Source organism: Corvus brachyrhynchos, unplaced genomic scaffold (assembly GCF_000691975.1).
Source record: "Corvus brachyrhynchos isolate BGI_N302 unplaced genomic scaffold, ASM69197v1 scaffold239, whole genome shotgun sequence".
Classification (NCBI taxonomy): Eukaryota; Metazoa; Chordata; class Aves; order Passeriformes; family Corvidae; genus Corvus; species Corvus brachyrhynchos.
The window spans coordinates 2,481,414-2,496,505 of NW_008246057.1; the positions used below are offsets into that span (position 1 = coordinate 2,481,414).

The following is a 15,092-nucleotide window of genomic DNA, read 5'->3' on the forward strand; positions in this document are numbered from 1 at the left end:
AATGTAATTTGTTAATCAGCATTTTTCTGGCATTTATACAAACATTTACTCAATAATTCCCTTGTCCACACAGTCAGAGGACCTATCTGTAGGAGATTTTTATTTAGGCCTGGAAAGGAGACTTGGTGATCTCCATGGAGTGTTCCCTCCTACCCAAAATCTTACACAGCACATCATCAAAGGAGACAATCTTGGCCAGGAATGAGTATCCACCACAGAGAGAGATCAAGACTTCATCCCCTCCTGGCACTGCAGAGGTGTCCAGGGCAGTCCCAGCAGACTTTTCATAGTGACAGCCACCTGGAAAGATTTAATACAGTAGAAGGGAGGACAGACAATAACTGTCTGCCTGGAATACAAGGCTAGGAAACAGCAGGGGTCCATAGAAATGCTCTCAAGTAGAAGAAGCTCTCCACCAACCAGGAAAACCTGAGCATGTCCTCTGTGTTCTATGCAGAGCTCAGCAGGCTTTCATTTCAAATGCATCCTGGCCTTTGCATTTTCTAAGACAGTCTTTCTGCATTGTATTGGCTTTCCTGGATCCCAAGCTTAGGAACCCATCTCTCTCCTCGAGCTGCAAGCTCCCTACATACATCCTGCTTTGTGACTGCTTTAGGAGGGCTAGATCGCTGAAAGGTGGGTGCTACAGCACCGTGGCTTCACACTACCACCACCTTGTGAATCCAACACTCCGGAGCACTCTGCACCTGCACAGCAATGGTGGGATAGGTCTACACTGACATCTAATTGTCAAGAATTTTATGACTGATTTTCACAATCAAAATTTAAAAAAACTCAACCCAAATACCATTTATTTAATATTTCAGTACTATTGTGACAGCCACAGGAAAGCTGATGAATATTGTCTCCTCTTGCAGTCAGGAACTCCTTAGGCAACGATACAGGTTCTCAAAAACTGCTGAACTGCCGTGCTGAAACTTTAAAGAAAAAAGTGCAACCTGAGGCATAAAGAAGTCACAGAACATTCCAGTGCAAATTATTAACATCGGGGATATTTATTAGTGACTGAAAACAGGAGTGTGCAGAGCACTCGGCAGATGGCACAGCCCCCAGCCCAGCACTCGTGCAGCTGCCTCCCTGCTGCATGGGGGCAGTGGCTGTCGTGGGGCTGGGGGAAGGCTCCTCCAGCACCCCACTGCTCTTGTGCTTCCTGGCTGTCAGCCATTGCCTTCTGATGATAAAGCAAATTTTAGGAGTCCCTTTGTTTAAAGCAAAAGGTAAGGTTGCAGAACTAACCGGCTTGCTGCAAAGTAGGTGAAGTCTACACCTAAGGCATTCCCACTGAGCTGGATGCAAGTTTTCTTCAGGTTCCTTTGAAATCTTCCTCTTTCATAGCAGAATTTCAGACTAATAGTTCTTCCTTTTTCAGCCTTTCCTGCTGCAATAAGGTCTTTTATTCCTCCACATGTGTTGGCAATGTAGCGGCTGTGAGGAGGAATGTGGTACAGGAGACTAGCAGTCTCCTTTTCCAAAGGACTTTTGGGGGACCCAGTTTGAACTGACTTTCAGAAAGAGAATGTCCAACAAAACCAATTCCTGTGCTGAGAAGTTTAATGCACCCAATGTCATTAGGTATTTTTGAGAAACAGGGTCCCAGCATTTAGGAGAAGACAAGGGCACGGCTCAGCTCTTCCTCCTGTGTGAGCATCGCCCCACCCAGCTCCGTGCTGACCCCTGGCCTGCGTGGCTGTGTTGAAGGATGATCCCATTGCCCCATAAGCCACATTGCTGTGGCTGTGCTGTACTGGCTGGTTACCAGCCCAGCTGTGCTGGGGTGACCTTTTTTGCCCTGCACTGTGGAAGCTGTTCCACTTTTTATAAATATCTCAAAGTTCACTGCATGAGGGGACTGCAACCAGGGCTTCCTCTCTCTGATGCAAGGAGTAGATACAGCTGCTTTGAGTTAGACTCTTTTGTCTGCCTCCACTGGCTGTTACAAAGAATGATATTTTCCTTCCCACTTCTGCACACAGGTGGTACTTGGGTTATAGTTTCTCTGAATGCTTTATGTTGCAATTTCACCTTTGAAATATGCACCTTTTAGAAGCTACTCTAAATTCTGATTATATCTCTGTTTCTCCTGAGGAGATGAGGGAACACACTACTTGTGTCCAAATTACAGAGTTAGCTACCCAGGTGCAACACACATGCCAAGTGGGATGAATAGTGGGAAGAGGAGCTCGGCAGCAGTTCACAGCCATTGCTGTATATTTTACTCCTTGAGCTGTTAGTGTATTAAGTGGCTGCTTTCGGGGGGGAGGGGAGGCGGGAATGGCCCTGGAAAAAAATGCAGGGAGGGAGCTGGAGTAGCTGTGTCACACCAGCTGGCTTGTGCCAACTCCTTAGACTCAGCACTCCATGCCAGGCTGTTGTGCCAGCAATTTGGGCACAGCTGTAGCTGCTCACATCAGGGTTGAATTTGGGTGACTGCTTGTCTTTGAATGTTTCTGATGATTGCCTACCACATTTGCTAATGATAAGTCCTCAGTGTGGGGGAATTTACAGGCATGATAAAGCAGAGAAGAAGCTTGGCTGTGGTCAGAGACAGGTGCTCCTCTCTTGGTTTCTGGTTCCCTTGGTCCTATACAGCAAGAGGCTGATGCTGAACAGTGCTGGCAGCTCCTTCTTCCAGGGAAAGCAGAAAGAAGCTGGAGGTTCTCCAAAATACAAAACACTGGAAGGACGTTCAAAGAACCTGTGCTCGAATGGCACAGGGAAGACACTTACCCTGTGCAGAGGTACCCTCCATGGTCTGTGCCATCCAGAAGAGAAGGACAACAACAGTAGTGTCAGCTTGAAGGCATCTGTTCTCACGGGGTGAAAATGCCCTTGATGTTAATTGCAAGGGCCCTGGTATTACAGTTACACATGAGATTCATCCAATATGCATCTTTAAGAGTTTATCTTGATCCTTCATGGCTGTGATTTCCAGTTTATACTAGTTTGAGATCTGAATCTGACACCTTATCTAGTGTGCTGCATACTGATGGTTAGAAAACTTAATTTGTCCTAGAATAGCCTGGTTTTGCAAGAGGACATTGCACTAAGAGTCTTTCCTTGTATAATAATTTTGCTTTAGAAACTGATTACTCATGGTTCCTATCAGATCTGAATTGCAGATATCTGGAGGAATGTAGCACTGGGATATTTTAGATTGAAATCACTCTGCTATCTGTTCTACTACAGCTCTCTTCTAAAGTAGGCTTTATGTTATAAATTACTTTATAGATTTGTAAAGCATTACATAGAAACATTATATACCCTGTGAGTGCTTTAAAATTAATTTGTTCTTGAGCGTGTCCATGTATGAATGAATTTGACATAAGCCTTTCAATTTTATGCTTCACTACAGAAAGTGCACACAGTACTAACTGTAAATCAACTGCCACACTTACTGAAATAACTACTCAGCTATGAAAAGAGAGTCTGCCCAATATTTAAAGAAGATTTAGATACAAAAATAATAATATGTACAAGAGAACTGCCATACTGCCTTGGGACTTTCAAATCTAAACCAGTGGGATTAGTAAGGTAACACCAATGTGAAGATCCTTCAAGTTAGGGCTGTTTGACAGAGAGACCAGGAAATGGAAGGAAGTTATTGTCTTGACCACCACATTCCTTGAGCTGAATGATTCACAAGGATTAACCAGCAGCCCTCCTATGTGCACAGGTAGACATCATATGGGCTGCATGGGCTATCACAAAAAGTGGGATTCTCAATGTTCATGATTCATGCTCAGAAGGGGTGAGCAGCATTTGGAAACAGCATTTTTCATTCTTTTATTAATTAAAAAATGCAATTTTGGATCATAATAATTCTTTATGAACTTGTGTCAAATTCAGCAATAGTGGCTCCAGCCCTCCCTTGCCGGGGAGACAGGAGCCCCCACTCCCCTCCTCCAGGGCAGCTGCTGCTCATCCATCACATTGACAGGAAGTTCTTGGGAATGTGTCTGAAACCTGTTCTTTCAGTGTGATCTAATTCGATGTAAATGGCTTCACTGGCCTTTGCCACCAAGCTAAAACCTGATGATGTTGTGTCTCAACCAAAGGTTGTACCAGGCACAAAACTCACTCAAATACATGCTCTGCTCTGCTCAACTGCTGAGCATTTGTACAGTTGCAATGAAAAGTAAAATAGTCACAACAGGAGAGCTGGAGAACATCTTATTTCAGGTGACCCTGACTGGAGCTAGAGAACATCTCTAGTAAAAGAAGGGCTTTGGCTCAAATCTCTGCGTGTAGCAGAGTGGGTTTTGACCTCAGTGAACGTCTTCCTTTGAACACCAGGTCAGGGAAGAATAGCTGCCATACCTTGTTCTTCCACTTTGTGATGCCAGGCTTTTTTCCTCTACTTTTATACCATGTCCCTCAAATCATGTATTTTGCTGATCTGAAATTAATTTTTTCAGAATTGCATTTCAAAAGGTTGACAGAAATCCTTTTTTTTCAGTTTCTGCTACTGAACAAAAAAATCAATGATTCTTACAGCAGCTGTGGTGAGAACCTTCAGCTCACGCTGCCATGCTGAGAGTCTAGGGAGACCCAAAACAAAAGCAGCAACCTAAAAGGGAAAGAAACTAAAAGAGACCTCACCTAGCTGCTATGGATATAGGATATTGAAATTCCTGTTGACTGTAGTGGTTCAGCAAAGAAATCTTTGTCCTTTATACTACAGGAAAGTTTACTATATAAGACATACACCTCAGAAGCAAACCTAAACCTTTTGATAGGCGAAATAACTTCAGGAATGGACTTTTAAAAATCATGCATTGATGGTAATAACATAAAGGGATGAATACTGAAGGTGCAATTGAGAAGATTAAGCCCAAACTTTGTTGCTTCTCCAAGAAAATAGTGGAAATAAGCTTCAGTTGGGAAAACACGTAAGAAAAATAGTTTTTTTTTCAATAGGGTGTTAAATGCTGTGTTTTTACAATAATAGGCACAACAGGATGCTTTTAAACAGCTTAGGTAAATGAGGTTCCCGCACCCCTGCGTTGTGTGACTTAGATACAATCATTGACATGTTTTGCACACAAAAGAGCTACTGAAATGAAAATATTTTTATTACTAATACCCTGTTCCTACTAAAAACCCCAAAATGCTTTTTATATGGGCAAGTATTAATATAACTACTAGTTCTTCTAGTATAAAACTAATATTTACACTACTATTAATAGCTGCCTGCATAAAATTTGTTGTTGGGTTTTTAGGTGTTTCTTTTGTCAAAATTCAATGAGGAAAACTTTTCTCCAAATGTTTTTATTAAAAAATATGAGAGAACTACTTCTCAGCTCAGCCTTGCTATTAGCTCTCCCCAGGATGCTCTGGGTTCTGGGCAGGTTCTCAGAGCCTCATTGCTCAGTGCTTTGCTGACAGCAGTGCACTGCAGAAACCAAGTCAGGGTTCTCTACTTCTCTTGCTCACCCCTTTCCTGGTCAGCATGTGAGAAGGAGAAAAATGTCTTCTCCTCCTCCTTGCAGGCTCCAGCAATGAAGGTGGGTCTGGCTCTAGAGTCCAGGTCTCCATCCAGCAAAGCTTTTAAGCACACAAGTAATCCATCCCCATTTAGAAAAGTGCAAATGTAGCTACATTTTGCCAAGCAAGACCCGGGAGCACACGCCAACTAAGGGACTTTGGTGAGTGCTTTGGTGAGCAGGGATGGGCAGCTGGGAGGGGACCATGAAAAAGCAACAGCGAAAAGGAGCAGGGAAGGCAGCTGCAGTGGTATTGGAGTAGTGGGAGCAAGGAGAGCTGAGTCAGGCCATGACACAGAAAAGGTCACTCCAATTTCAGTGCCTTTGTTGACTCTGGTGTCACCTTTTCCAAGTCACTTCACTGTGCCATTAGAGTTTGTAACAGCAACCTCTTTGACAATACCCTTCTGAGATTTACACAAAAAAAGGGCACATTGTGAAAGCCAAGTGTTAAACAAGGACATCTTTCGTGAAATTACCTGGTTTCAGAGGTAATTTCCATCATCTCTCTAGAACTTGCTTGAAGTTCTTGATTCTGATCTTGGGGACACATCTGTGACCTCACATCTTCCACTGCTTCACACTTTTTTAAGGATCCTATTAGGTCAGGCACAAGGGAAGAGACACGAGTCAGGGCAAAATGCTCAGACTAATTCTCCAAACACCACGGGCAGATTTAAGAGCAGCCCAGTGAAGGTAACTCACAGCCCATCTGTTTGTGGAATGCTATGAATGTGGGAAAAGAGCAGCTTTCAGGCAAGTTCATTTCAAGAATGGAAACAAGTGAGCGTCTGGGAAGGAGGGTGAGATTTTGGTTGATGGGAGAAAAAAATTAAGACAGTAATTAGACAGCCAGACCAACTGGAGGAGCCCCTTTTCAAGAGGCCCTTGGTACTGCCTGGGGCCAAATCCTGGCTCAGCTCAAGAGCAGGGCACAAATCCAGATGTTCATGTTGTCCCAAATTACATGCTCAGAGTACTCCCCAATATGTCATGACTTCCTCTTACCTTTGGTACGTGGGCTGTTAATTTACTGGAACGTTTGAAGCACAGGATGAAAATGTCTCTGATGATCTCAAATTGGAAGCCCTTCTTTGATGAAATGTTTCATAGGAAATTTTCTTTTTGGAGAAGTACATACCAAAAAAGTGCTAAAGACTGTATTGTTCAAGACAAATGTAAGAGTTGCTGTCACCTAAAATAAGCAGCTAGTGCACTTTGATGTACAGCAGAAACTTCTTGGATGTTACAAAAATAGCCCCTTGTATTAGTCTGGCAGGGCCAGCTCCCCCAGAGGTGCACAAAGCCTTAGCACAAGCAAAGCTTTCTGATGCCTTGCTGAGTCACTACATCATCAGCTCCTGACAGAAAGCCACCTTCTAAATGTGCCCAGTATGCTTCACTAATTGCTGCGATGTATAAAATATGGCATGTGATGATGATACAGGTTACAGAGGCTGGACAGTGATGTTTAATTATAAGCTACAAAATCTCAGCATCATAAAGATTGTTTCTGTTAGTGATCTGACAAGGCTTCTTATATCTTACTGCAAGATGTCTGTGGCTTTAACTCATCGAGCACTTTAATTTTCCCTCAAGAATAGGAGAATTTCATCTTAAGAAACAAATTTAAAAGATTTTTTTTACACTAAATATGCTTAACCTAAAGCTTTCTCCCTATTATTTCATAAACACCTTGCGACTATAGAGGCTCAGCTACCTTAGTAAAGATGAATTGCATGTGACCCTGGGAATACAGCCATTGCATTAGTTATTCTTCCTTTCCATTGTGTTCGGATATTTGTAAATAATCTGAGTGTTTAATCAATGGAGACTAATTAAGAAGAAAGAACATGCTTTACTGTAATATTAAAACCTGTTCATTACCACAGGCAAGATGTCATCAATATTTGTAGCTGAAAATTACTACTTGCGATATACATCATGCAGAATTTTACTGTAACCATTAAAAAAAGCTAAAAGAATACTTTATTACTGGGTACAAACAGCCCTATTCAGATTTAAAACTATGTAACCAAATGCATAATTCATCAATGTATATGATATTTTGGAAGAAAGGCATTATAATGAACTTGATTATTTCGAGGATCCCAAAAGACAGAAAAATCTCTTTAAACTACCTCCAGAGCAAGTCTGCTCTATGTATCTAAATAAGACCAGTCAAATGCTAATATCAGTTATTTCTCTGCAAATATCGACTTTCTTTATTTTCTTTAACAGATTTCCCTAAAAGTCACAGTGGTAACAAAACAGTTACCACTGCCCCAAACAGCTGATTTATATGCCAAATAGCATGGTGGAGTAAATGCCACTTAGGACCAGTTCTATCAACTTTGTTCGTACAAACAATCACATTGATTTAAATAGAATCAATCAAGTCAGCAGGATTCAGTCAGGCAACGTCTACATTAGCAATAGGAGCAGCACTGCAGGAGGAAACAGCTTGTGCTGGGGGCCCGGAATCCGTGCCAGTGGCATGGTGGGGAGATGATGTTATTCCAGCCAAGCTCCTGCTTGGCCCCGCAGTTGCCCATTAGCAGCTGGAACAAGCACAGTAACTGGGAAATTCACTTCAGAAACATTCTCCCAATCCCAGCTGAAACAAGGATGTGGGCACATCCCCAGATGGCCACAAAGCCTGCTAGTATCTCACATGCATCATCATGGTTTAGCAGAGAAAAGACAGGGGATCAGTCTTTGCAGTTCACCACCAAGAGCTGGGTCATTCCCATGGCTGGACTTGCTCAGGAGACAGACGTGCTATATATTCTTAAACTGCTTAGAAACCTATATTGTGTGCGTATTTTGAGGTACAGACTGATGCAGAAAGAAAGGCTAAGTGAAAGGGACATCCCTCAATGAAAGATGCCAAGGAGGAACTCAAGGAAGGACAAAAGTTTTACCTCCAATCAAAGGAAAACATTGTTCATTAACAAGTTAAGTGCCAGAAATAATTCCTACTGTGGCTACATGAGACTTATGTATGTGTGGAGGGGAAACAGTCATTGAATTAACTAAGAGGATGGCAGAAGAGGCTCCAGCGGAGAGGAGATGTTGCCCAGGACAACAAACCTGTGCAGATCCCCCAGGACACTTGAGCCATGAGATGGACTCTACTTACATATGTTTTATGTTAACTGGGTGATAACCAAGCCTTCATCTCCATGGGTATGGTGAACTTTAACCAAGGCCCTTGGGACAGGAAAAAGTGCCCAAATTCCTCTGAGTCTTCTCAATGGCATTCCAGGGAAGGGAAGGGACTGCACATCCCATGTCCTTAGGTGGCCACACAGACTGTGTGTGCTGCAGGGCTGGGCAGGCAGGGACATCCTTGGGTGATCCCAGGGAATGCTCAAGTGTCTGGGGAAAGGGAGAGCATGAGGTGCGTGGGAGCCTTCCTCACTGCTTGAATGAAGAACTGGTTTTCCAAGGATATTTCCCAAGTGTATCCAATTGGTGTAATGCTTCTGAATTGTAACGGCTGCCACCTAATCTGCACAAAACAGCATCAGTTCCACTTAACCAGGATGTGCCGGAGGAGGCAGGGAGCCAAGCATGATTACATCGCTACAAATTCCTGATCGTTTGCTCTCACAGTGCAGAAGGATCAAAATAAAATAGGAATATAGGAAAATTTTATCACTATTACTTGCTTAATAAGCTACTTTACCTCATTTTTTCTCAGCATTATAAATGAGACAGCTGCTTTGCTTTGTATCTCAGTACTCATCCAGTGCATCCTTTAGCATCTCTATTTGTTCTATTTTTCATTGCTGAAATAATGGTAGAGATAAGCCAATGAAGGCATTCCAGTACCAGTGTACAAACAGTCACAGCTTCCAAGAAAGACAGAAATCAAATTCTTTTTTCAAAAAATAGTACATACACACATACACAGATTTTTTTTTTCCTTACTGCCTACTGTGAATCTTCAGAAAAGTCAATATATTGATTATTTTCAGCAGGGACATGCCAATCACATAATAAATGTATTTAGATATTTCCAGCTACTGTATGTAATTTCTCTGCTGTATTTTGCAGTTCTTCTACATTAGGCCCAGCTAGAAAATACAACTCTGGTGGTAGTTTGGCTCTTTGTGATTTATATGTTAAACCCACAGTAAAGTCCTTAAATTCTTTTCAAAACAGTTTTCAAGTGATAGTGGAACCATTGGTCTGTGTTCTTAGTTAAGAAATTACTGTTTTGAAATAGCGTCTCAAATTCTATCTATTTTAGTATCTCCTTTTAGGCTTCCCTTGCATATCAGAAGTTTAGGGCAATTGATTACTCTGCCACTGTCTCAGGAGATAATTGTTTCCTCCATCTTGTTACGGATTTTTAGTTGTTTAGTAGTGTAATGTGTAGATGTGAAAAATACTTTTTTTCTTGATACAAATCCTCTAGCTTTCAGATGACTTAGTATCTGTCTTATCAGACATGAAAGGTTTATGCACTGTGCAAAGTACTGTAAATTCACAATAAATTACAGGAGTAATTACAGATGACTGTAGATACTTCGAGAGCCAAAGTACTGTTAGGCTCCCCTGGTCTTTCTCAAGGTAGCATGGGCACAAGATCGCACCAGAGAAGGCTTCTGTGGGTGCATAATTAAAAGCACAGTGCACGTCTAACCTTAAATTCTAAGCCAATAGGAAAGTTTGTGCATAAAAGGATTTGGTAGGCTGGGTCTTTCAAATGGTACCTATGATTTTGGAAGTATAATCAAAAATTAGGAGCAATGTATCAACAAGCTCTTAATGTATCATTTTTATTTTATCACTGTAATTTCTCACCTAGAAGAAACACTTCTGCAGATCCGTCCATATTGAGATAACTGATACAGTTTTATCTTTGGTCTAATTCATTGTAATGATTTGTAGGTGTTTGGTTTTTAATTTTGCATTTTTATTCAAGTATTTTTGAAGTAGCCTGATTAACATAGTGTTTAAAATTGCTCACTGATCAAAAGATATTACTGCGTGTTTTGATTCTGACATGCAAAAAAATGCATCTTACCAACACCAAACTTCTTCACCTGTTTATGTGTTTATTTATATTCTGTCACTATTTCCTTCTCTGTTAATCCCAGTTGTTTTCATCTACCTCCTTAATAATCCATTGAATCACTTATCTGGCTTTCAGAAAGTTCCCTGCCTGGATAAGTTGAGACAGAAGCCTGAACCATTCACACTCCGCACACTACAGCCAATAATGAGACTGTTTACAAATTGTGCAAGATCTCACTTGATTATACCTTAACTGTTCTGTTTTTCCCTCCCTACCTCACAGATGATGGAAATGCTTAAAACAAGTTAAGGTAGTATGACACAGACTAACGTAAGTGTGAGCATGGCATCCAGGGGACAAGCTGTGAAATGTTTGCGTGCTTCTGCCAAAATGCGTTGCATGGCTTTCTGCTGTTGTCTCGTGTTTCTGATGTTAGGCAGCATGTTCAGCAACATGTAAGCGTTTCATTTGATATTTATATTCCAGCTTAGCTTTGGTTTTGTGTAGTCTAAATATTCTGCCTTTTTCGGTAGCTTGTGGCAGCTGCTAGTGGCAAATCTGCAAGCTGTGTATGTCGTTCCTAAGTGACCTCCCGAAGTACCTGCTAGGATCAGGACCCCACTGGATGTGGCTGTTTAGAAATCCACGGTACAAATGCTGAAGTGTGCAGTTCAAATGGGTCAGGAGCAGAATCGACCCTTCTGTGCTTGCCAGGGGAAAGCAGCCACTCCTGGTTTGCCTTCTCTGGAAGTCAAGCCTGCTACTGGTGCAGCTGGCTGATGAGGACGGCTCTGCTACCACCAATGCTTTGTGACTCCTCTGTTGTCAAACTCTTGCTTCATGTGGCAGATGACACATCGGAATTACGAATGTTGTTTTCACAGTCTCTGTTAAAAAAAGACTACTATGGGCAAATATGATGTTTTCCTGTGTTTATATAGTTCTTTTAATCTTAGTGTATGTAAAGCTTATGAAGGTGAGACCAATCACAGCAGCTTAAAATGTACTTACCCACATGAGTCTTGTGGTGCTGCCTGGTATGGAGAAGCAGAATTCAGTTATTCCCTTCCTGAGTTTCTTTTCTCACAGGATTTTCACTCATATTTTAAGCATGCTGGTGGGTTTTATTTTTTTCATAAGGCTGGTCAAATATTGACCAGGTTGCCCAGCAAGATAGTGTCATCTCCATCCTTGGAGATCCTCAGAACTTGACTGGACATGACCCTGAGTAACCTGCTCTGTTTGGATCTTCTTTGAGAAGGCAGTTGGAATACGTGACCTTCAGAAGTCCCTTCCTACTTAGAGCTGTCAATGATTCTACGGTTTCATGACTGTACAGGTGGGGAGCAGAGTGAAACCACCAAAATAACTTTAGTTATGCTGTAAGCCTTCATTCAAAACCAGATCACCAGAGATCAGTGTTCTGGTGACTGACTGGTCCACTCTCCTGGATAATAAAATGGAGCTTGTTGAATGCTGGTTATTACTCTCAGTATACCCAGTTCAACCACTTGCAACTGAGCTTACACAGATAGATATTTGTTGTTTTCTTATTATGCAACAAAAATACTTATTGAATAGCATGGGTTGTGTGAGATCAAGATGACTTATCAGAAACACTTCTACTTTTGAATTACTGGAGCTATGCCAGCTGACACTGCCAGCTGTCTACATGATGTTTTTATAGCTCTTCTCAAGTTTCCCGTGTAAGATCCCTACCTCTGTTCCTAAGACATTAATGATTAGACTGTCAGAGCTGAGAAAATCCACCTACTGAACAAGGTCACCTTCGCTGTTCTCAGTAACAAAGGAAAACACCAGGCTAACGAGGCTCAGGAAGTCCTAATTAATGTCAATGGCAAACTCAAAGCCAGGGAAAAATAAGGCTGGCAAAATAATTCTCTCTAGAGCTAAGATTTTTTTTTTTAAACCATTTTAAAAGAAGCCTGGAAGCTGTATTTTCAAATATGGTTAGTGCTGGGGATGGGTTGCAGAAAAGAAAGAGAATCAATAAGGGGTTGTGTTTTCCCTGCCTCCTTCTCCTCAGCGAGTTCCTGCCAGCAGTCAGAGCTCTGAGACTCAGCTGAGGCCCTGAGGCAGGAGTGCTGTGCATCTCTGTTCACACCTGCCAAAAAGTCACAATGCTCCTTCTTCAGCTTGGTTCCCCAAGAAATGTGTCTCCTCAGGGATGCTGGGGCAATAACATACACAGAGCTGGGCCACCCCACAACCTCCCACCTCCTCCCCTTGTTGCCAGAAGACCCATCTCCTCTCATCCTGCACAGCAAAAAAACAATGGCCAATATCTACTCACAGTTGTTGGGTGAATGGATGTCCACAGACCATTTTTTATTGAAGACAACTCACAGATCTGTCTCTAGCACCACTTAAGGATCCTGACTTCGTCTTTGAGTCTTGTGAAATAGCCCATCTTCCCAAAGTACCCTATTAAGCATTTTTGCTCCCGTTTTCTTCCCCTAAACTAGTCTTAGTTCAAAATTCAGATTCCCTGAATTGGGCTAATCCCCTTGATTGCCACCTCCCTCCTCTCAATTCTTTGACCCCCAGTACAGGCTTGATGGAACCAGCTGTCTCTCAGTTACCGTATCTGGCAGAGAGCTGCTAAGTCCTGCAACATTTCTGCCTATTCATTTGTATAATCTGGGGTTCTCATGCTGATGTCCTTACTCAGCCATCTCTGGTTTCTGTGTAAGCCCAGCGCTGCTGGAAGAAGCTTGGTTTCCCCACTGATTTCCTTCTATGCCAAGGATGTCTCTAATGCAGTTCTCTTATTTTATAAGTGTGAGGGAGCAGTCCATAAATGAGAGTGGTTTTGGTTTCCAGTGCCCATATGCAGGTAATAGCACCTGCAACCATGTTTTGAATTCCAGAAAGAAATATTCAAATCAGATATGATGAACAACATTCCCACAGCCTTTTCAGCTGTGGGGAGAGCGAACAGAGGAAACAATTCCCTAAGGGTGCTGTGACTTTCCAGTGTTGTAAAGCCCTAGGGATATATTATTCAGCACCATCAGAAGTGACTCTGGTGCAATTAGCCTACCTTGGGACAAGAAGTGGTCCACGTGACCTCCTGAAGTTTCCTCCTGCCTGTTTTAGTATGATTCTCTTATTTTAATGACGATAAAAGCCTCAGCCAAAAAACGTAATCACGGTTCTAAACTGTGTGCACAGTTGACACCAGGACACAAATACACTGGTAGGAGTGGACAGACCTCAAGAACTGCTGCAGACTGCTGAATGTCGTCATCTCCCTCTTGTGCACACACACACAAGGGTGTAACTCCACTGCACACTGCTTCTGCCTCTTAGCATGACAACAGGCCAATGTTACACACTCAGCCAACACCAGCAGCACCCACAGGGCCATTGTGGCCCCCTGGATCATGGTCCCATGTGTTCCTCCACAGGCCCTCTTGTCTCATCTGCCTTCCTCCTTGAGCCTCAGAGCCTCCATCCTTCACCAAATCCTGCAACACAGTTACCTTTGCCAGTTACATCATTCCAAGCGAATGACAGGAATAGTTTTTCTAAAGACCTACAGTGCAGTTTTATTCCCCACATGAAGGTTAAATCCTCCGAAAATTACTCACAGAATGCCATCATTGATCTAAACGGTCTCCTACAATTTCATTCACTCTTCAGCCACATACGTTTTTGACCATGTCAGATTAGGATACTGGTTTCTTGCCCTGGTGGCTTGTCTCTGAAGTCTCAGTTACCATGACACCCTCTGTGCTTCCCAGGCAGGCACAGAGCTCCTCACACTGATGCTGGGTGGCCTTGAATATGTCCACTCTGCTACTGCTTGCTGCTTCATCTGCCCCACAAGAGCATTAAACAAAAGTCAGTGCTCTCTGAAACGGTCACTGTCTGGCTCACTTGCCTACTGTTGAGTTGCCTCTGTTCCCTGTGTTCAGATATTCTGTGCACCACAGAGCTAGGCATGCCTTCATCAGGACATTTCTTGTCTCATGTCCTAATCCCTGGCTGTCCTTTGCTGCTAGATACTTATGCTAGTCTCTGTCATCTCTGCAGGGTCTTCTGTCCTGACATTTCCATTTGACCCGTCCCTTGCTCAAACTGCTGTTGCAGTGCCATCTCTGGGGCTCTGGGAGCCATCTGTAACAAAAAAGGTAACACACCACTCCTTCCTCTGCCCCCACCTGTTGTTATCAGCCATGTGCTGATTCTCTCCAGCATTGCCAACTTCGAGCTCAAAGTCATATTATGCAGGGAGTAAACAAGAGTCTCTGTGTTTATCACTGGAATAGTATGCAGGCACAGCTCTCCCTTCCCTGAGGCTGATGCTGCCCACAACCCAAAAGAATGGTGCTTTTTAACTTTGAGCAGAAGCACACTCACTCATTCATTGTTGGAAGTGTGGTTATAACTCAAGGAAGGAGTGCACTCCTGGGCAGCATCCCTACCCCATCCACCATATTATTATGGCTCCAAGGGATGTGAAGGAGCTTTACGCAAATGGGGACTTGAGACCGAGCCCAGCAAAGCACACTGTTTCCTGGAAGTGCATAAGC

The 15,092-nt window shown here is 42.8% G+C and overlaps 1 long non-coding RNA gene across 1 annotated transcript in view; it reads left to right on the plus strand.

Annotated features, from left to right (window-relative positions):
- LOC108449541 overlaps window positions 1-15,092 on the plus strand; it is a 79,621-nt gene that overhangs the window by 33,350 nt on the left and 31,179 nt on the right. The window contains exon 2 of the long non-coding RNA XR_001865726.1: window positions 10,816-10,863. This is a non-coding gene — a long non-coding RNA (uncharacterized LOC108449541). The remainder of the gene's footprint in view (window positions 1-10,815; window positions 10,864-15,092) is intronic.